Source organism: Brienomyrus brachyistius, chromosome 8 (genome assembly GCF_023856365.1).
Source record: "Brienomyrus brachyistius isolate T26 chromosome 8, BBRACH_0.4, whole genome shotgun sequence".
NCBI classification, from domain to species: domain Eukaryota; kingdom Metazoa; phylum Chordata; class Actinopteri; order Osteoglossiformes; family Mormyridae; genus Brienomyrus; species Brienomyrus brachyistius.
Window position 1 is genome coordinate 13,123,415 of NC_064540.1, and position 22,296 is coordinate 13,145,710.

Here is a 22,296-nt window from a genome sequence, read left to right on the forward strand (position 1 = left end):
TAAATTGGAGGCGACTCGGTTGCTTGCTGGAGTTTTGCAACAGCTGGCGCGGTTGAACGCGTCATCCATCCTCCATTTTTTATACCATGCGATCTACCCACTCTACCTTTGCGATCGAGCAGTAGATCGTGATCAACGTATTGGGCACCCCTGCTTTAGATAAATCACACTATTAACCCGTTGAACATTTCACCTGTATAAAAAATATTTATCCTATAGATAAATACAAATGTTTAATCCAGCACAAACTCAGTACCAATAATCTGAGACCATTTAAAATGTCATTATTCTATTTTTTTAAATAAACTTTAAACATACACCTCTCAAAAACCTATTTTCACAGGTGTTAGTTAAAAAAAAAAAAAAAAAAAACAAGCATTATGAACATGTCTAGCCAAGACTTTTGAGCTCTGCAGCTTATAGACATATTATAGGTCAGGTTCTGGATGGGTGTATTTGAGCAGTACTAATCAACTTTACATTATATATTACAATGTATCCAGAGGTTTAAATGAATATTATATGAAAAACTGTCAATTGTCATTCACCCCGATTCATTCTCCATTACTTTACCTGTTACTTTCAGAGTAGCTAGAACTCATTTTATCTTTAATAGAATATATTGTGGCCATCATAAAGCTCTGCTGTCTATGAGATTAATTAAGGCTACCTTTTTTATTAATATCACTATTATTTAAAATTATAATTATTATTGTTATATTCAAAATGGTTGTTGTCAATAATAATGATGATTATGGTTGACTATCTTGTGAATATTTTTGTTATCATTATTATTAATAATAATAGTAATAATAATAGTAGTAACAATAATAATATGACAACAACAACCATGTTCATCATGAAACAAGTAGCCTGAATGCAAATCCTTCCATCCCCATGTGGTAAGCAGAGCAGACTCCATCCATCCACTTGAGGACAAAGCTTTGGTGCTTTCCTTTTCGGTCACACATGAATTATCCATCCATTGCATCTCAGACAGATAAGAAATGAGGAGCAGTATGCTCTAGCAATCCATTTACTTTGCTGCCAGGCAACGGTGCTGAGAGGGAGGTGATGAACAGCTGCATGTCTGCTAGAGATGTAAACAAAGCCCGCAATCACTTAGTGTGCAAATGCTGCCTGGCCATCTTCTCCTTTTGTGTTAGATCCATCATATTTGCATTTTAGTGTCTAGTTTTTTAATAGTAGAAATAATACATAATACAATGAAATTTTAAACCTAACCCTGAAACTATTCATTTAGGGACAGTTTGTGGCTCAGTGGGCTAACCCTATGTGCTTGTGATTGGAAGGTCTCTGGTTTGAGCCTGGCCTTGGCACATCTGCAGCTCATCCAGTCCCTTAACCCCCAGCTCCTTGGGTGTTGCTACGGGTGGCTGCCCTTTGCGGCCAGCTTGCTCTCACCTACAGAGAGCAGGTTAGGGGAGGTGTAAAGAAAAAATTCCCCACAGAGATTAATAAAGTATCAGTTACTGCAATGGGTTGGTGCCCTGTCCTGAGTTATTCCCTGCCTTGCACCTGTCGATAGGCTCCAGACCCTTTTGACCCAGCATAAAACAAGGGGGTTTGAGAAATGGATGGATTGATATTATTCATCAATTACTGAATGGACAACATCTACTTCTCCCTCACCTCCTCCTCCTCTCACCATGTCAGTCAGCAGTAATGACAATACTGTATTAACCATTCCATACATTATATGTACCTACATATTTTGTAACAGTCAATGCAATACTACGTAATGCATTCTTAAACGAATGTTGTATTGCCCCTTTGGAACCTGTGTTGCTTGGATTTCAGCTAGAATAATTACAGATGTGTTTACATGTAGCACATTTTTCCAACCTGGGAATCCAATATGGATTAATTAAACAGTAGAAAAACAAACACAAGATTAGTTAAGGTCCCCAGATTACAGACATGCAGGTTTGAGCAAATTATTCTTGCACCGCATTGTTTCATGAAATGGTGCAATACAATTAGCAGATCCTTAAATCATCTGATATATCTACAAACCTGATTAACTGAATGTCAGTCCTAGCAATTCGCGGCAATAGGTGCACTTTGGAACATAATCTGTTGTTCTATTTATTCGGCATTTAGGAATAGATATCTATGGTCATGCCGCCTACTTGTGAATGAATAATGCATTACCCTTTTCCCAGAAATGACAAGACTCTAACACAAGAAGAAAAGTCAGGTTTGTCAGGTTATCCTTATCTATTCTACTTATATCCTAGGTGGCATGGTGGTGCAGTGGTTAGCCCGGTTAACTCACACCTTTGGGCTTGGGTTTGGTCCCCCACTCCCCCCACAGTCATAAAACAGGCTTAGGTTAATTGGAGTTATCAAATTGCCCATAGGTGTGAATGGTGAGTGTGCCCTGCGATGGGCTGTTCCCTGCCTTGTGCCCATAGGCTCTGGACCTCCTGTGACCCTGAGTAGGGCAAGCAGTTTCAGAAGATGGATGGATATTTATATCTCCTTCTGTTTCAAAGGATGGCTCATTTTGCAGTACAGAGACAGAATAATGATGTTGTTTAAATGTGCATCTCATTTTCAGCTTAAATCAGGTACATATTGTTGATATTTAGTTTGTGACATCACACAAAGTGAGTTAAACACCCCCTGAACCAAACTCCCTCCTAAAGCCTGGTGGCAGCCTTACTGTTATTTAATTAATTTTTTTTTACCTTAAAGGTAATATGCATTTAAATTTAGTTTGGGAGGTGTCTGTGTGGGGAGGACTAGTAATCTTATCTTTTAGGATTTCTTTTCCCCGTTGTTGCATTCCGTCTGTGCTGTACCCTCTACTGTCCTTGTGAGATAATGGGGTTTGTGTTACATTCTCTGTTTTTAATACACACCATTGCTGTGTCCCAAACATTATGGTGACCTGCAATGAGGGGGACTATGTATTAAATGTGTTGTAATTTCTACATGGTGAAACTGAAATATATGCAAATATTTTTAAAGTCTGGAATATGCACTTTAATCATGTGTGAATTGTTGAAACTGTTGAGCACAGGGGTAAATCAAGGAAAAATGTGTCTTTGTCCCAAAAATTATGAAGGGCACTGTATGTGGGTGCAAACCAAGAGAACACATGGAAGACACGCAAATTCCAGGCACAAGACTTCCAAACACCACCAGGAGCCTTTTCACTGCACCAGGTACCAAACTTTTGGTACTAAAAACTCGGTACTGTCTTGTTTCTATTAATTCCCGGTCCAAACCAGCAGGGTATGCCTTTGGAACTTTGGTACTTTAAGATGGGACTTGCAAATGTGTTCATTGTCAACTGGTTATGCAAATAACCTGATTCTAAAACACAAAATACAACTGCCATCTTGAAAAAGCATAGATGAACAACAGTATATTAAGTAAAAAAAAAAATAGTAATAATAATGGATGTGAGGACAAACAAAGAGCCCAAGCTCAAAATCCATACTACCCAAGAAAGGTGAACGACAGCTGAGCTAAAATGCTACAGTGATGATGGCAACAAGGTTTTTATTTGGGTTTTATAAAGTGAAATTTTTAACAGCTATGTTTTGTAATGACAGGTGTAAAATGTGATGTTTATTACTGTGGGATATACAGTGTACTGAAAAAGAAATTTGGAGACAAAGTCTAGTCTTTTAGTTTAAGTCTTACCATCACTTAGTCTTTGTGTTTGAGAACACCTGCGGATAGGTTATTTGGGTCGCAATCCTGTGCTTGTGTTGTAACCGAATGACTGTTAAACTTTGTATAATACACTATTACAAATGCTACAAGGGTTCTTTGTGTTGTTGTTCTAGCCTGTGTATGTACAGTGATTTGTATATACAATTAAAATGTACTGAATACGGACTGGATAAGTAATTCATGTAAACTTATAGCTTTGTTTAATTGAAAAAGTTATGACACCAACATAATTTCACATTAACATTAGATTAATATTTATAAGCTTTTAAAATCTTTATTTTTAGACTAGTCTTTTAATTGATCTATAAAAATACTGCCAGAAATGTACTGGGTATATGTCCTCTGGACTATAAACCATTGTGCAACATTTGATTAACTGGGCAATAAAATGTTTTTTGCATTGATAAGGGTCAAGCAATATTAAGTCGGAGGTAGAAATCCTAACATGACTCTAGGTAAATCCCCAATCCCGTCCCTGTGCATCTCCTCACAACTGCAATGTTCCAGCATATTGCTTCTGTAAAGCACAGCTGCCAATTCATTTGTATTTTTCATCTAAGCATTCAAATGCATACAGAGACTATCCATTTCCCTTGAAGCTAGAAAGTATAAAGCTGATTTCATTCAAAAATATTCTCTCTGAAGCTGCATAATTAGGTACTGCTAGGAATACTGTTCACATTAAGGTTCTCTTACACAGCATGTGTGATGAAATAAAATAAAAGCAGAAAACAGTAAGGCAAGGATGTCTAGTCAGATCTAGTTCAGTTAGTCCAGAGCCCCTGTGGAGAATGACATTTTTGATTAGGCAGGGAACACAAGCAACACAGGGAATGTGAACAACAGGAATCCCTTAGAACATCTAACTGTAATGGCTAGATTCTTTTGGCTGCGTTATCCGAATAAAGCACATGCTTGCTATTAGGGGCCCTTGATGCTCCCCACATTAGGCAGTACAATTTGTCTCCTCATTAGAAGCAAAGCATAATAGACATTTTCTATGTGTATGTGAGTGAGTGGGGGGGGGGGGGGGGGGGGGGGGGGTTCCCAGTTGGGCCTTCTTGCCCACATAACAATCGAACCATGTTTTGGCAGCTGAATCTCGGCATATGAAAGACCATTATTAGCCCGGTTTCCAAGTTTCTACTGTAGTAATTTTGAATTATTGTTATTATTATTACTTCTCTTCTAGGAGTACTTAGTAAATTTTGTATGGCAACACTTGCAAAGCCACACGTGTTTATACAACATTCAGTTAGACTTAAGGGTGCACTTAAGGCTCCAAGACACCAGCAGAATCCCTTCATGCCAGCTGACATACCTTGGCAAAATCATTTATAAAGGTGTATTCCATCTTTTATAGCTGTCAAAAATGGTGACATTGGCTACTCCTGTGTCTAGTTGACGTATCACCTACGGTCGACTGTCATAAGTTCATTCTGACATAAAGTTGTCTTACGTTGCTTTTTTCATTCAAGCGACATAAAAGGTTATAAGACTGACTCTGTACACTTCAGTGTTTCAGTGTGACATAAAATTACATAATTTGTCATGTAAAGCCAACTGTAGAAGAGAAGGTGAATACTTTAGGCAGGGTTACATGGTCACAAAAGCACAAGTTTATATATTCATTCATTCAATCTTTACAGATGGTACAAATTAAATAAGCATCGTTGGTATCATTTGAGGTGAACAACAACTGACTTCAAACAACCGATGGCCAGCACTTATGAGCGGAATAATGTTACGCTATTTTTTATTCTGTGGAAACAAAGTCTAATGATGAGTCTAATGGCCAGATTGAATAATGAGTTATAAAAATGTTCCAGGTCATAGAAATGAAATATAAAAGCCGGTGTTTCGTTTTGATCGCAATCGATCCCCCCAATAACTAACAGATTACTAACAAAATCACTTGTTCTTCCACCATTGTTTTGAGGTGGTGTGGTTTCATATGAAATTATGCATATGAATTTTAACCTACGAGCTTTTTGCATCACCCATACTTATTTAGCATAAAGGTTAGAGTTTCTGTTGTGCAGTGGGAAACAACAAGTGGGCAGGAACTCCAAAAGTTCCCAGTCAAGAAGGTCCAGGAGCTCAAAACCAGGAACTACGTTCCTTAACATTTATCAGCCAGTGGCGGCTAATGTTACGGAGCAAGATATTTTCTGTTGTCACTGCCGGAAAAAAATAAAAATAAATAAATAAATAATCTGCATCATATGGTGCTGACATGAAAAATGTCCGCATGGTTGGTGTTATTCATTTTTTTTCTCTGTATGCTGCTGTTCATTGTGGCCATGTAATGCTCCTTTGAAAAGAATTTACCTTCTGTTTTACAGCTGGCTTTACATGACAAATTATGACACTTTATGTCCCTCTGATACACTGAAGTGTCGTCAGTCATAACCTTTGTCACTTGAATGAAAAAAAATCATAACACAACTTCATGTCAGCATAAATAACAGTCAACAAAGATATGTCAACTTGATACAGGAGTTCCCGATGTCAGCATTTACGATAGTTACAAAAGTAGGAACAAGCATTTCTACATGGTTTTTATAAATTATATCAGCTATCATGAAGGGCTTATGTTGGTGTCATCCTTAAGTAAAGTGTTACCTAACATTCTAATTTTTGATAGTTTACTTAGTCATGCCAAATATCCTTGCAAGTAGAATACCCTGCAGTGTTTCTGCACAAACTAGCTGATTTTTACTTTACTTAATTCATTCCATTTAAAGTTACATTGGACATGCATTAAATTATAAAGGACTATTAGAGCACAATGTGGAAAAAGCCATGGACTCATACGCATAATAATCTCCAAAACACCTTTACAAGCTGTACTCCTAGAGGATAATCACAGATACACCCCAACCCCTATAAGCTCACTCTTCAGTTTCTTTACTTATTTCAAATATATTTATAGTCAATTAAAATTTTTTTTAAGTATATCATATCATTGTTATACAGATGACACATTTATAGCTTCCGCTCAATCCGGGTGGAAATGGTGTACTTCAACGCATCTCTAACTATCTAAGGGTTGTGCAGTGCTGGATGTCAAACAATTTTTTAAACTAAATCAAGACAAAACTGATATTATCATCTTTGGGATTCCTGACGCTTTCAGAGTTATAGCAAGTAACTTGGGCCCACTGTCAGCTGAAGTACCCAGCCATGTAAAAAATCTTTTTTTTTATTATCTTTGATTCGGCTCTTAAGTTTGAAAAACAAACACAGTGGTTTGCGGTAGTTTCTTTGCAGTTGGTCCAAAATGCAGCTGCAAGACTCCTAAGTAAAGAGAGAATAATACTCCCGTAACAGGTACCAAGAAAAGAGAGATGATTACTCCCATAACAGCTACTAAGGAAAGAGAGAGCATTTTTTTGTGCTTGCATGCTTGCACTAGCTGCTGGTAGGAGTTGAATTTAAAGTTTTATTATTTGTTTTTAAAGCTTTTCATGACATGGCTTCCAGCTACCGGGAAAATATACATTTCAGACTCTTATTTCACAGAGATCATGCCATACCAAAGAATACGTTGTCAATATCAGATGAAAAACACATATATCCAAAAATTCATTTCAGAACCATGAAAAAACAAATTTTCTTAGGAAGTTCTTTAAATGAATAAACCTAAACCAACATAATGTCTTAGCACCACAAATAGAAACCAATCTTTACTCAGCCATCAGTGAACGGATTCATGTTTTAAGTAGACTTACATGGTTTGTTGTCAACAAGATACAAACTAATCTCACTTTATATTCACAATTAACAATGATCTTAGTTAGCTAGCTATCTGGCTATCAACATTAAAGACCCTATTTTGCACTGGTGGAAAGCACGACACAATGGTTTTGGTAGTTTCATTCCAGATTATACCTCATTTTCACTCCAAGCACACACGTTCTCAAAAAAACAATTGATTTTGCACTCATTTTGTGCTTGTAGGAGTGGTATATATTAATTGAGGTCTGGCCAGGCGCATTATCGGCGCGTTGCTATTTTAAGGCAGCGAAATGACATTGCGCTTTTGACCAACAAAAACCACGTCTTTAAACTCACCAGATTGAGCATCGAGCTTCTATTTTCCCTGTCTTCAGATGACATTATACTGCTTTTGGCACTGAACAGTTGACCAGGTGATGCCAGAAAACAGGAACAGCTCAGACGTCAACTCAGGCCCAGTGCCATTCTGCAGGATCTTGAGAGCCAGTTACAGCAGCTGTGGGCTAACTTGCTGCAGGAGAGGATAAATCGGCTGTACGACTCCTTTCTGCATTGTATTGCCACATGTATCCAGGCTCTGGGGCGCGGGTTCAGCGGTGTACCCATACTGCCGACTCTGTTTTCCGTTTGATCTGATATCATAATCACTGCAAGACAGTTACATGTTCCTTTCACCACATGCAGATTCATTTTGTTTCCACCATTTCCACCGTCTGGGTGCTTAACTTTTTTTGTCACGAGTACATATAGCTCAGAAAGAACTGATTCATTGATATGTTCCTGTCATGTCCAGCCACACCCCACTTGACCGATCCTTGCGTTTCCCTTGGGTGTGGCTTCTAATCAGTCTTGCCCCTTGTTCCTGCCTTCTTGGTAACCAGCCACAGCTGCCTTGTATTTGCTCCATTGTTAGTCATGTATATTAGTGTCATTGTTGTATTGTATTTCCATGTTGGTACACCTGCTTTGTGTGATTCACAAAATGCCCCAGCTCAGGGAATTCTTGCATGACATGACAGAATGACCGAACCCACTGAACGACCCCGTGACTGCTCCCAAGATCCATCTGAGATCTTCTGACGGACTTGCTCTGTGATTGAAGCCAACCAATCCTGTCTGGAGGCTGCCCGTCTAACTTCCCGGCCCAACATGGAGAACCGGTCAAAAGCATACTCATCAGATATGGAAGACACAGATGAGCTGATGAGGGGGACAATTGCTCCCAGAGCCAGAGTGGCTCTTCCTCTAGTCTTCGACTGTTCATTTTTCATCAGTGAGCTTTGGGAAGCTGCAGTCATCATCACCAACCCACCTGCGAAGAATCGCTGCGACTCAGCGCAGAGCACCGCCTTCTCGCCTTCGTCACCTGTGCTGTAGCCAATGCTACTTCAGCTCCTGCCAGGTTGGCATATCCTCCCCTTGCCTACTGTAGCCATTTTCGAGGCTCTCAAGGGGGAGGTCGTGGGAAGTGGGGTGCGACAGGGTCTGCCCTAGTCTGTTCTCCCTGTAGTTCACACTGGGCCAATTCTGGTGGTACTTCCATGTGTCAGTCCTTTTCCTGTCATTTTGTCTGCCCAGGTTGTTGTCCACAAAGTCCATCGTCCTACTTCTGTCTGTCCCCCAGGTTCAAGTAGTGTCTGGTCCCGTAAGTGTTCTTGGTAGTGTCTGCTGTTGATCCTTTGGTGTAATGGTTGATTGTTCTGTCTGCTTGGTCCTGTTCCTAATTCCTTTGGTCCTGAGAGTCAGATTGCCTGGTTTTCGACCCTGTCCAGCATCCCTGGTCCTGCCCTGTGTCTATCCTCTCATGCGGTCCCTTGGGTCACCTCCCCGATTTGTTTTGCGCACCGAGAGTGTACACCTTTGGGGTAGGGAGGGAGTGGAGGTACTGTCACGTCTAGCCCTGCCCCCGCTTGTTCAATCCCTGCGTTTCCCTCAGGAGTGGCTTCTGATCAGCCATGCCTGGAGTTGTTAGTCTTACCTCTTGTTCCTGTCCTCTTGTTAGCCAGCCATAGCTGCCTGCATTTGTTCCTTTGTTAGTCATGTATATTAGCGTCTCTTAGCCCCTGTTCAGTCATTGTTGTATGTCCATGTTGGTGCACCTGCCTTGTGTGCATGTCATGACAGTTATAGACACAAATGCACACACACATACACACATAGTTGAGACTGAAGTTTGGAAGTACACTGTAAAGCCATTTATTTGGTTATGTTGGAACACTAACTACATGTGAACGTATGATAAATTTTGCAGAACAAAAATACTGCTGTCTAAAGAAAATTATGAAAAGCCTACCTTGTGAGACAGAGTGGTGGCTCTGAGACTAGGGATCTGTGCCAGCAACTGGAAGGTTGCTGGTTCAAACCCTGTGAATGCCCAGAGTGATTCTACTCTGTTGGGGCCTTGAACAAGGCCCTTAACCTGCATTTGCTTCATCCTGGGTATGACGTTCATCTACATCCAACTCTATAAAAGAGGTCCTCCAAATTACAGGGAAAAACTTGGGGGTTGGTGGCAAGATTGGCAGTTCAGACACCGAAAAAGAAAAAAAACTCACTCTGGATCATTATTGACTAGTGTGGTGCTGAGGAATCACCCACTACGTGGCTGCACTTCGCCTCTCATCCTTGAGATGGTGTGACAACACACTAATCAGTGCATTCTCCTTACCTACCAAACTTACACTTTGCCCATATCTCCAAAAAAAGTGACAGGATTAGATTCTCCCACAGTAAGTTTTGCAAAGTCCCCCAACCTGAATTTCGCTTTTTGGCTACCAGACTGCTATGGATAAAATTTGCCAAATGGGGAGGCTAGTGACCAAAAATCTGTATGACTGACGGACCTGTACAATATTCCTAGGAAGTTTAACTATCACAAGAAGGAGGCTCTCGGTTCTCATTGCAGATAGAACTTTAAGGTAATGTTGAATCTGAGCAATTGTACATTTTTAGGTGTAGATCTTCTTCCATATAATGTTTTTGCAAAGTAATTAGATGCATCAAAGATCAAAAAAGGGAAAACAGAGCAAATAATAATAGATTGATAGATCATGTTCACAAGGATATGCATCATAATTCATCCTTCTCTTGGCCGTAACAAAGTGCAGTTGCTTCAAGTTTGTTTCAAAATATGAAAAGGTCCAGATCTTCACCATACAGTATGCCTGCAAATTTTTGAAAAGATAAACAATTTTTGAGTTATCATGCAGACAAGATCAAGGGCCAGAGCTGATCTTCTCTTTGCTATCATGAGGTGGAGCTATTTCTGTTTGGGTGTGATTCGTTTAAAACTCAAGTCGAGGTGCACGTTTCCCAAAACCTTCTTAACTCTATGTCATTTGTAAGTTCTAAATAAAGTTGTCTGTTAATGCTCCACTGTCCCAAAACATTCTTAGTTAAGTATTTCCTCCATAAAATATTCTTTCGTAAGGTTGGTCTGAGCCTCACTTAACTGTCTCTTATCACTGTTGTCAGCTCATTTAGAATAAGACTAATATTGTTAAGGGCACAGTTTCATAACCAAAAATAACTAAAAAATATCTGATCCATATGATAAAATTATTTTGTCTGATACACAACTACAGTCTAGGTTCATCCTTGTGTTATGAATGTGCAGTGAATTGTCCTCAGTAATGTGTGGAATCATAATGAAAGAAAAGGAACATGCTGTTGATTATTTATTTATTAACTTGGAAAGAAGGGAGATGGTTCTGCAGATATTGGGGTGGACGCGTTCCCCCATTTCAGACACCCCTGGAATGAACACATGTCTCTAAATGTGCCAAAGTCACAGTACATCAAAACTTTGGTTCATGTGGTTAAGAGTCGACGCTGCAGGCTCTTTTGCAAATTTTCAATAAAAGTCTAATATATTTTAACCAAAAAAGCACCCTGCAATAGTCCTTAGTAGTCAATACTGAAGCAAATAGGACATTCTCTACTGAAGACAGTTACGCAACTTTTTATTCCTGCTATTGTGCCATTGCTCGTCCCTATATCAATGACACATTGGTGCATGCAGGTGTTTTATAAAACAAATAGAAATAAACTGGTGATACTGTTTACCAAAAACAAAAAGAAGCCTTCAAAGAGAAAAAAAAAAAAAACGGTCCCTACAGTCAAACATGTTAGAGGTTCACTGATGTTTTGGGGTTGCTTTGCTGCTTCAGGCACTTGTAGTCTGGAGCGTTTGCATAGTATTATGAAATCTGAAGACTACCAAAGAATTCCGGGGCGCAATGTAGGGTCCAGTGTCAAAAAGCTGGGTCTCAGCCGGACCCAGGTCATGGGAAAATGACCCAAAGCACACTTTTTAAACCATTTCTGGGTACTTTTTGACCTAAGTGCTGGAGAGTTATGAAGTGGCCAGCAAAGAGTCCAGATCTAAATGCGATACAGCACCTGTGGAGAGATCTAAAACCAGCAGTCGGGAGAAAGAACCCTTCAAATGAGAGACCTGGAGCAGCTGGCAAAGGAAGTGTGGTCCGAAATTCCAGTGGAGAGACGCAAGATTCATTGATTGTTACAGAAAGTGATTAAAATGACATTATTTGCAAGGGTGTGCTACTAAGTATTAAGTTTAGGGTGCCAATAATTTTGTCCAGGCCATTTTTAATGTTTTGTGTGTAATGTCTTATATTTGCCAGCAAGACACCACTGAGGTACGCTGAGCAAGATACCACCCCCAAGCGCTGCTCCCTGAATTAGCTGCCCCCTGCTCTGTCACGACTTCACATATGGGTTAACATTTCGTTGTTGTGCACTGTGGTGCGTCAACAATGATCACTAAATTCTAGTTAAAAAAATAGAATACATATCATATGTACTCACCCTTCTCTTTGCTGCCACTAAGCGGTGTCTCTTCAATGTGAGATTGTCTCTTCAAGGGTGATCCGTCTCAAAATTTAAATTAGTCTAATCACCCGTACAATGCTACAAGGTTTTAAAAAAGATCCATCAATTGGTTTTGGAGTTATCACAGTGGCAGTGGAACAGTACTAAACCATAAGTCCAAGAAATACAATAATGCAGCAGGAAATATTCATTGCATGGTTGCATGGTGATGCTTTTTGCTACTTTTGCTACCCACTAAATCAGATACCATGGGAGATTATCCATCATAAATCAACATCTCCTCCACCGTTTTGAGGAAGTGATCAAAAAGTGCATTTTTGATTGTAGGGAAGGTATTAAAGAACTGAACTTAGAAGTTAATCTTAAACAGTACAGCAGTTAAAAAAACACTAATTGCAATGCAATGTTATGTTGAGAAAAATATTTTTTTTTTTACTTTATGGCCTTTTAACAGTTTTTATGACTTTATTGCTACAATTCCACACAAGCAACCTTTCCTCTTTAGTATCTATTTAAATGACAAGTACAGTAAGATCACATATGACAATTTTTCAACTGGTTTAATTCTCCCAGCTTCAGATTTTGGGTTTACCTGGTAAATCTAGTAGTAAACCAAAAACTATCCATGAAGGATCATTTAAGATTTAGTCAGACATATCCTCTGTCTATTGCCATTCTGCCATTAAATACAATGAGAATTGCCGATAGATGGATAGACAATATTTCTATAAATACTACTAATAATGATACCACTAATAATAAAATACTAATATCAATATTATTATTATTATTATTATTATTATTAATAATAATAATAATAATAATAATATGTACTTTTACATAGAATTCTCTTTACGCCTCCCCCAACTTGTTCTGTGTTGGTGAGAGCAAGCTAGCCATGAAGGGCAGCCACCCATAGCAGTGGCCAGGGAGCAGGGGGTTAAGGGCCTTGCTCAAGAACTCACAGGTGTGCTAAGGCCAGGCTTGAACTGGCTCAAACAGGCACAGAGTCCACCACCATTCTCCAGTGAAAGTAAGTGGATGGAAGCTGGATGAATTGGATGGATTTTTTTTTGGAGGACAAAAGATACTCCATTTCTTGTAGGAGGAAGAAATACCTCAAGAAATGTATCATGTGCACATTTTCCCAGTTATTTATTGCAATTCAAGTTGTTCAAGTCCAATGAATAGCTTGAAATGGTACAAAGGTAAGTGGTGAACTGCCAGAGGTTAAAAAACAGGTAAGGTTGCCCAAAACTGAAAATAATGTACGTTTCAGAATTATACAAAAAGGTCATTTTTAAGGAACACAAAATGGGTTAAAAATTTAAAGCTGTTCTGCAGCAATGGAAGTTGATCAAGCCTTGAAAGCTGGTGCTACTAATTCCCGCAGGTTTTCCAACTTTTCTGGATGACCCCCTCTGTCGGCATAAAAGCAGTGTTGGAACACACTGTGGTACCATACCTTCATGAGCATCAGCTTGTGTGATAGGCGGCTCACAGGACCACAACTTCAAGCACAGCGTAATAGTACTCATAGTAAGCAAGTCTCAGTTTCAACTGTGAAGAGAAGACTTCGAGCTGCAGGTTTGACAGGACAAGTTGCAGCAAGAAAGCCATTGCTAATACGTCAGAATAAGACAAAGACGCTTCTCTGGGCCATGAAACACCGCCACTGGACTACTGAAGACTGGAAGAACGTATTATGGACCACATTATATTATATATACACAAATATTTACACTTTAACTCTGACTTACGATTTTATATATCTGTCATTTTTTGTATATATTATTATGGTGGGTGTATGGTGTAATTTTAAATTTTTAGAAAAAAAAATCTGTAAAACACTTAAAATATAATACATAGTATCCTATTCTTTAAGAATGAGTGTAAATTAACATCCATATAGTATTGAAAAGCTGGCATCTGGCCAAATGTTTCGCCCATCATCTGAATTCCTGGTGTTTATTACACGAGTGATATAATAATTGATGTGATATCACCCAGCACTATCCTATAGTATACCAATTCTCCAATGCAGTGTATGCATTTGGGAGATTTTGACTTTCACAGCACTTGCAGGAGTCTAAACATTACCTTTCATTATTAACCTTACATGGGACAGAATGGTACAGTGAATAGTATCACTCACTGCCTTACACCTCCAGCAATGAGGATTCAAATGCCACCCTAACTTCCTATTACTATTTGTCAGTGATGGAAGTGGGGAAAACTCCCCTTGTTCTTCAGTACCAGCAATACTGAGAGGTGCTGGCACACTCTGAAGAGAAAAACACTAAGGTGCTAGTAATGCATTCTGCTCCACTTCAAGCACTGTTATCTGTATGTTCAGGCTTCATAAGTGATATAGCACCAAGAGGAACAGAAGGGAATTCAGGATAGAATGCTACCATGTCAAATTACAATCTGCATAAGGTTGGGTGTGCAACTAAAAATAGATTCAAAGAGCTGCACAGCACGATGAGACTTGCACGAGGACATCATCTAGCCAACACTCTCTAGCTGTAAGGAAAAAGAAATGTGTTGTTCAGGATTTTTTCCTTTTTTTGTGCCATTGCAAACATCCTTGTGAAAGCAAATTTAATATGGTGTTAAATTTGGTCCAGCTTATCACCATGGTCTTGCCAAAGGACTGCATACTGAATGTTTGAACACATAATATGTTACTTATTACAAGGGATGTATGTTTGTAGGAATCATTATCAAAAGGAACAGGCTGTACAATGTATTTGTTATCAATGTGGTTTGTATTTATGATATGGAAGGAACTTAGTTCACATAAAATCACTAACAGTAATCCTATACCGGTTAAGCTGTACCAGATAGACAGATGGATGAATGGATTAGAAATTATTTTTCCCTGTGCACTAATCCATCCAAGCCATCCATCTTCTATCCATTGATCTTGGTAAGGGTCACAGGGTGAATTAACCTCATTTCACCTAAATGTTTTTACCATTCAACACATACATAAGAAAGGTAAGTTAAGTTTTGAACATAACGTGTTTTGTTTTATTTTTTTATTGGGAGAATCTAGATCACAGTATACTGGACCTCAAAATAATTTTATGCATTGCTACAGTACATGCACAGAATAAATTAGGGCTGATGGAACTGCATAAAAGTTTCAAAGTAAAATGAAATATTTCAGAATCCAAGTATAATATGTATATTATACATATATAACAAATATAATATGTAATGTACTTTATGGTACAAAGCAGAGCAAAGGTGCAGAAGTGCATTCAATCCCTGAGCCAATATGCAGAGTATACCAGAGATAATTCTATTCAATAAATCTAGGGTCCAATACTACCTGCCTCCACCTCTCTATTATTCTGACACATCCTGTGGATAGGCAAACTAGCATCTTTGAATTGTCATGAAAATGTGAGTGTGTGGCCCACAAAGGGCTTGTTTTCTGTTCAGGGTGACCTCCTGCATTTTACCCTGTATTTCCTGAGATTGGCTCAAGGCTCACTGTAGCCCTGTACTGTGTAAGTTATTACTTAACGACAACAGATGTATGATTGTAGTCATTATCATCAGGCACAAATATATGTCAACAGTAAAATTCTTTATCAGTCAGCATTGTTATCTGCAATTTGGATTAAATCAAATATATCGTTCACCAAAATACTTGGGACACATGATTTCCCTTTTTGGAAAAAATGAAACCCTTCCCCCCAATGAATGCATTAATAAATACAATTCTTAATCAATGGTCAATCACAGATTATACCATCTCAGAACTGCCTACTAACAAACCTTTCACTTAAATTTGTAAACTCGAAACCCACAAACGCAATTACAAATTAATTACAGAGGGTCATTAATAAGAAAAAAGTTCGTATTTTAAAAATGGAATTTGTCATTTGGTTATCGTTTACATTTATCGTAACATATGTTCCAGAGCTCAGCAAAGGTGTTTTTTAACTTTAAGAAGAAAAAAATCCCTTTCAGCTATCTGCCATTTTTAGACAGAAAAAACTGTTGTGCATTCCCCTTCATTCAGGCTGGTGTCATGTCCTGTGTATTGAAGTTACGTGACCAACCCATAAAACGCACATTTCCAAGTCCCCTGCTGTTGCCAAAACACATTTTGTTGTGCCCATCAACATGTTGAAAAATAGACCAATACAGGTTATACACAACAGGTCCTTTGGAAGTAGTACTTATTTCTGTGACCCGAACAGCCAGCTTGAGAAATCCTCCTAGGCCATTGATGGTAAGGATTTAGAGCAGGGTGCATCAATTATTGGACCTCACAGGTGGGCCAAGAATATCAACTAGTGGCTCCAGGATGTTCGTTATGGGCTGCCACAAGGACAGACCCCCCGCAGGCTAACAGCTGGGCCTGGTGGTTTAAAAAGTTGAGGATTGCCGGTTTAGAGAACATGCTGTTGCATTTCTTCATATATAGTTCTGGAAAAAAAAATCATTACACCACAGCACAATTCTTTATTTCACTCAGTCGTTGAATGTACGTCTGAATACTATATTTTTTTTCCTTCAAACTGGAGCCTGGTTCTTCTCCGTTTCCCATTAATGAAGGGCTTCTTCCTTGCTTTACGGGACTTCAGTCCTGCTTCTAGGAGCCTGACATGAACGGCCCAAGCAGTGAACTTCATACCTGCAATTAATGTTTCCCATTCCTTTTGAAGGTCATTTGATGACATCCTCCAACTCATGAGAAACTGTCGGATAAATTAACCTCTTCTGACCTTTATATGGCTGGTTTCTGGTCGTTTCCAGTGTCTGCTTCACCTTATTCTTGTGTACTGCCGTACACACGAACCTAGAAGCAACCTGCTGCTCAGTGTAGCCTTCTGCCAGCAGAACCAAGATTAAACCAGGATTTTAAAATGCAAGTTTTTTTTTTTTTTTAGCGCGGTCTCTTAATTTTTCCAGATCCGTACATCCCATTGCAGATTAGTCGCAAACTGGGAATTCAATGTGGTAGAGTACCTGACAGTTGAATAACATACCCTGGTGAATAATGTTTTATTGCAATTGTCCAAGGAATTTATTGGATTGTTTAATTTGTATTATATACACACTACATACATATACCTCCATCCATCCATCCATTCTCCAAACCGCTTAACCTACTGGGTCACGGGGGCTCCGGAGCCTATCCCGGAAGCAATGGGCAAAAGGCAAGGAACAACCCAGGAGGGGGGGCCAGCCCATCGCAGGGCACACTCACACACCATTCACTCACACATGCATACCTACGGGCAATTTAGCAACTCCAATTAGCCTCAGCATGTTTTCGGACTGTAGGGGGAAACCGGTGTACCTGGAGGAAACCCCACGACAACATGGGGAGAACATGCAAACTCCACACACATGTGACCCAAGCGGAGACTCAAACCCGGGTCCCAGAGGTGTGAGGCAACAGTGCTAACCACTGTATCACCATGCCGCCCCTACATATACCTATAAAGAGCCAAAACATTGTGGCTACATTCACACTGCCATGCTGAAGTGACTCAAATCTGATTTTTTTTTGCCTAAATGTGACACAAATCTGATCTTTTTAAATCGGATTTGTGTCACTTTCATATGTGGTACTAAATCGAATACATATCCAATTCGCAGCCATGTGACCTGAATGTCAACGCTCAGATCGGAATTCATGTGGCTTTTTGCTTATACGCATGCGCTGACATCATCAGCCTGCACCGGCAGGCTCGTACCCACACATCTCTTGTTGCAGCAGTTCCAGCAATAACTGCGAAATCAGAAAAAGCTAGCCGCCTGGCTTTTTCTCCTTTTCGACCTGCTCATGTACAGCTGATTCACTGTTTGTCGTCCTCCAGAGCAAAGTGCAATACATGCGTGAGCTACTAATGCCTCCATTTTTAATGCCATGAGTCGTCCCACATATATGACGTTTTTTGTTGTTGGTGACACAGTTGACCCATGTAAAAACGTATCAATGTGCACATGCGTGACGGAGGACCGATGCGTTCACATTGCAGTCAGATACAGGTCACTTGTAGGTATGAATGTGAACCTTCAAGATAGACAAAGCCGATCTGAGCAAAAAAAATCGGAACTGAACGATGTGGCTGGCAATGTGAATGCAGCCTATGATCACCTGCCTGGTGTTGGTTCTCCTTGTGCCACAAGACCAGCTGTGACCTGCTGAGACATTGATTCAACAAGACCTCTGAAGGTGTTTCAAGGTATTTGGCACAAAATCATAGATATTCACATAGTCTATGGGTGGTCATAATGTTTTGACTCTTCAGTGTATATACATTTTAACTTTTATGCATACACTGAAGTAATTCAAAAGAACACAGAACTTTCTAGTTCAAGTGGTGGGGTTTGTAGCTCAATTAATTAGGGAACAGTGCCCATGTTTGGAAGGTTGTGGGTTCAAATCTTATGGCTACAGAGCATTCATATAATAACTGAGCAAGTTCCTTAATCCAAAGGAGCAGTGAATGCTCTCTGTCACTTTGTGATGTGAGTGGAGTTAAGATCATAAGAACACAACTCCCAAACTGCTATGCATCAACGTTTGGAATCCATATCACTGACTAAGTCCCAACATCCATCTTCTAACTAATCCTCCGTGTCAGGGTAGCAGGGCTTATGACTTAGAATGTAACCACACATTATAAATGTTATTTATTTACTATTCTAGCTCCTGGTCTTTAGCAAGGGGCAAGCTGCATTAGATGGACTACCCTTGGTTTCCTAGGACCTGAATTCCTTTGAAATATCTAATTATGTTACAACCCCCACAACAGCCAAAAACCTTCAGCAATGCACAGTGAGACTGGGCTATTACCGTTTCAGCATTCCAGTAAGCAAACCATCCATCCATCCATCCATCAACCACTTATTTAATGTAGTCCATCCCAGACATTCAAATTAATGGAAAATGGCACCAGCAATAGAGTGGGTATTCTAAATATACATTGTTACTTTGTGGAAAGGAGATTAACCTTTAGTAATAACCTTACAGAGCGACTACAGACACATAGGAAGAGAGAGAGATAGGAGGGGACCGTGCTTAAGTATTTTATCCAAGGTCTCACAAAAGAGATAACAGTAACTTATTTGCAGAAATAACTATTTCTTTGGCGGGAAGAACAGACCAAATTACCAAAACTAATCATGTAATATCATGTTTAATTATAATATATAATTTACATTTAATGACAATAAAAATGCCACTCCGTTAATTGCAGTTATTAAAAACAAAATTGAAGGACACCATAACCATTAGTTACTTTGGTTAATGTGTTTCATAGATCTAAAAACATAAAAATTTCAATTTTCCCATCTTGCCTAAATGTATTTTAACGTTTGTGGAATTTTAAGCATGATATACTGCTTACGAAGCTCTTACTAAACAGCATTTTTTAAATTATTTTTGTGATAATACAGACATACAACAAAAACCTTTTAAAACAATTTCTTTCCAATAACCGTTGCAGGGTTTTTTTTATAACGTTTGTAGTAAGACACTGTAGTTTAAAATGTGGAAATTAAATACAGATATCATCCTGTGAGAAACAATTTTGATATTTTAAATATCATACCCTGCAACATGATAGCTTACCGTGCTAAATGTTAATTAATTTTTCATAAACCTGGACATGAATTAGTCTAACGTTGAATAAATTCACTGGACAAATTAGTCGCTTCAGAAATCAAATGGCTGCTTTACGTCACGTCTGTTAATAAAACGTTAACGGTTATGGTGCAGCACTTTAATCTTTTAATAATGATCGCTGCAGTTATGTAAACATTGCAATTTACCCAGATACTGAGCATCATGTGCTGAATTTACTGAACTCACCCACACGACAGTTCAAAATCATTTAGCGAATGAAGACGCAATAGTTTAACATGCTACCACGAAGCTCTTTGATAAAGTGGCATTACTATGTAAAAAAAAAATAGCAATAACACTTAAAGTAAAGAAAAGCTCCATGCTTTGAGATTAGAATCAATCAGCGGCCACCACAGCTTTATTCTGATCAAAATATGTAATTGTGCAGCTGATCTACGGCGCGAACCGCACATTCATATGCTGGTAAAGAAGCACTTTCTCCGTTCAAAATAACACTAATATGTAAACCTATCAACCCTCTGAAACTACTTTTAACCACGCTGCAAGGACAACAGCAACAGGTCTGATTTAGACACACAAGCATTAGACGAATACAATTTGGATCCGTACTGATACTCACAAGGACTTATAAAGAAAACAGGAGACAAGCAGTCCTCGAGCTCCGAGCCGGGGGCCTCCTGGCCTCTGCTACTTTTCACTCAATGCAGTAATTCCCAAGTCGTACGTGATTTATATTGAAGACATTAATCAAGTATTTTCCAGTAAAAGAGTGAGAGCTCTACGGTTACGGTTGCAGAGCAGGACGAATAAGAAATGAAGAAGAATTGAAAAACAGAAAAGAAATACGTTTCTCTCGTTATAAGAGCTTTCCTCCACCCCCACTTGCCCAACGCCCCGCCCCCATTGTTATAGCAACAGCCAGTGGTAGAGCTTTGCACCTAAACGCTCTTGGGCAACTAAAATGAAGAGAGAGGCTTCTGTGCATGTGCGGAAGAGTTAATACGAAGAGAATAAACTTGGGTATCTATTTCTCAAAACTGCTTCAACTTAATAATGATAATAATAATAATTATTATTATTGGTGGCGTCCATCCATTTTCCAAACCGCTTATCCAACTGGGTCACGGGGGGTCCAGAGCCTATCCCAGAAGCAATGGACACGAGGCAGGGAACAACTCAGGATGGGGGGCCAGCCCATTGCAGGGCACACTCACTCACCATTCACTCCTATGAGCAATTTAGCAAGTCCAATTATCCTCAGCATGTTTTTGGACTGTGGGGGGAAACCGGAGTACCCGGAGGAAACCCTACGACGACATGGGGAGAACATGCAATCTCCGCACGTGACCCAGGCGGAGACTCCAACCTGGGACCCAGAGGTGTGAAGCAACAGTGCTAACCACTGCACCACCATGTCGCCCCGGTTCAGCTAATCATTTAATAAAACTTCATCTACTCATGAAAATGGCTAACAGCCAATCAAATTTAAGCAGGCTACAATTACTCAGTGTATGACCGAGTATTCACACAAAATTTGAATTGAAAATTGATTTGAACTGAGAATCTACATGTAGACAAAAAACTTGTCTGTAAGATTTTAATCAGGGTAGTTTTTTTGATGCTACAGACGAGTGTATTTCATGGGTGTGGACTATTTGAGGGGTAAGCTATTTATCAGTCTTGCTATGTCTAGATGGTATGACATTCTGGGGTGATGCTCCAAATTTCATATCTATCGCCAAATGCAGTCACTGTAACTCAAAATTGCTTATAACTGAGAAACCATTGGATATAAAAAGATGAAATCTTATGTATGCTCATAGCCAGATGTCCCAACAAATCATAGAAAAAGTTCATCTACTCATCAAACATGGCTGGAGAGGGTCGAACAGCAGACGCACAGACTCTCAAGACTGAAGAACTGGGAAGACGAAACAAACTCAGGAATAAGACTAAGCAGATCGAATATGAAAACACTACACAACAGGGATGATGGGGAAACTGGACGAACCAGGTTAGGACCACAGACAACCAGGGGGTGAGACACTACACACCCACCAGGACCATACACAACACAAATAACCCTAAGGGGCAAGGTTTTAGGAGTTCAACGGAGACCAGGGGCAATGACAAAACCCATAGGGACGACATGCTGAACAGACAAGAGGTCAGGGACAGGACAAACATGTGGAAGGACCATAAGGACAGGGTCAAAGAACCAAGTACATATCACAAAGGAAGCGAGACAGGGCAAGACAACAGGGCAGGGTGCAAACCAGGGGGGACCAAGACAAGGCAGGGTAGAAGGGCAAACACTGAGGCGTAAGGGCAGAAAGGGCAGGACTGGGTTCTCTGGAGGACACCAG

At 39.6% G+C, this 22,296-nt stretch overlaps 1 protein-coding gene across 2 annotated transcripts in view; it reads right to left on the reverse strand.

Annotated features, from left to right (window-relative positions):
- cdk18 (cyclin dependent kinase 18) overlaps positions 1-20,800 on the reverse strand; it is a 49,922-nt gene extending 29,122 nt beyond the window's left edge. For both annotated transcript variants that reach the window (XR_007399128.1, XM_049021616.1), the window contains exon 1: positions 20,550-20,800. The gene's annotated coding sequence lies outside the window, so the exon portion shown is untranslated. The remainder of the gene's footprint in view (positions 1-20,549) is intronic.
- Between the last annotated feature and the right edge of the window lie 1,496 nt (positions 20,801-22,296).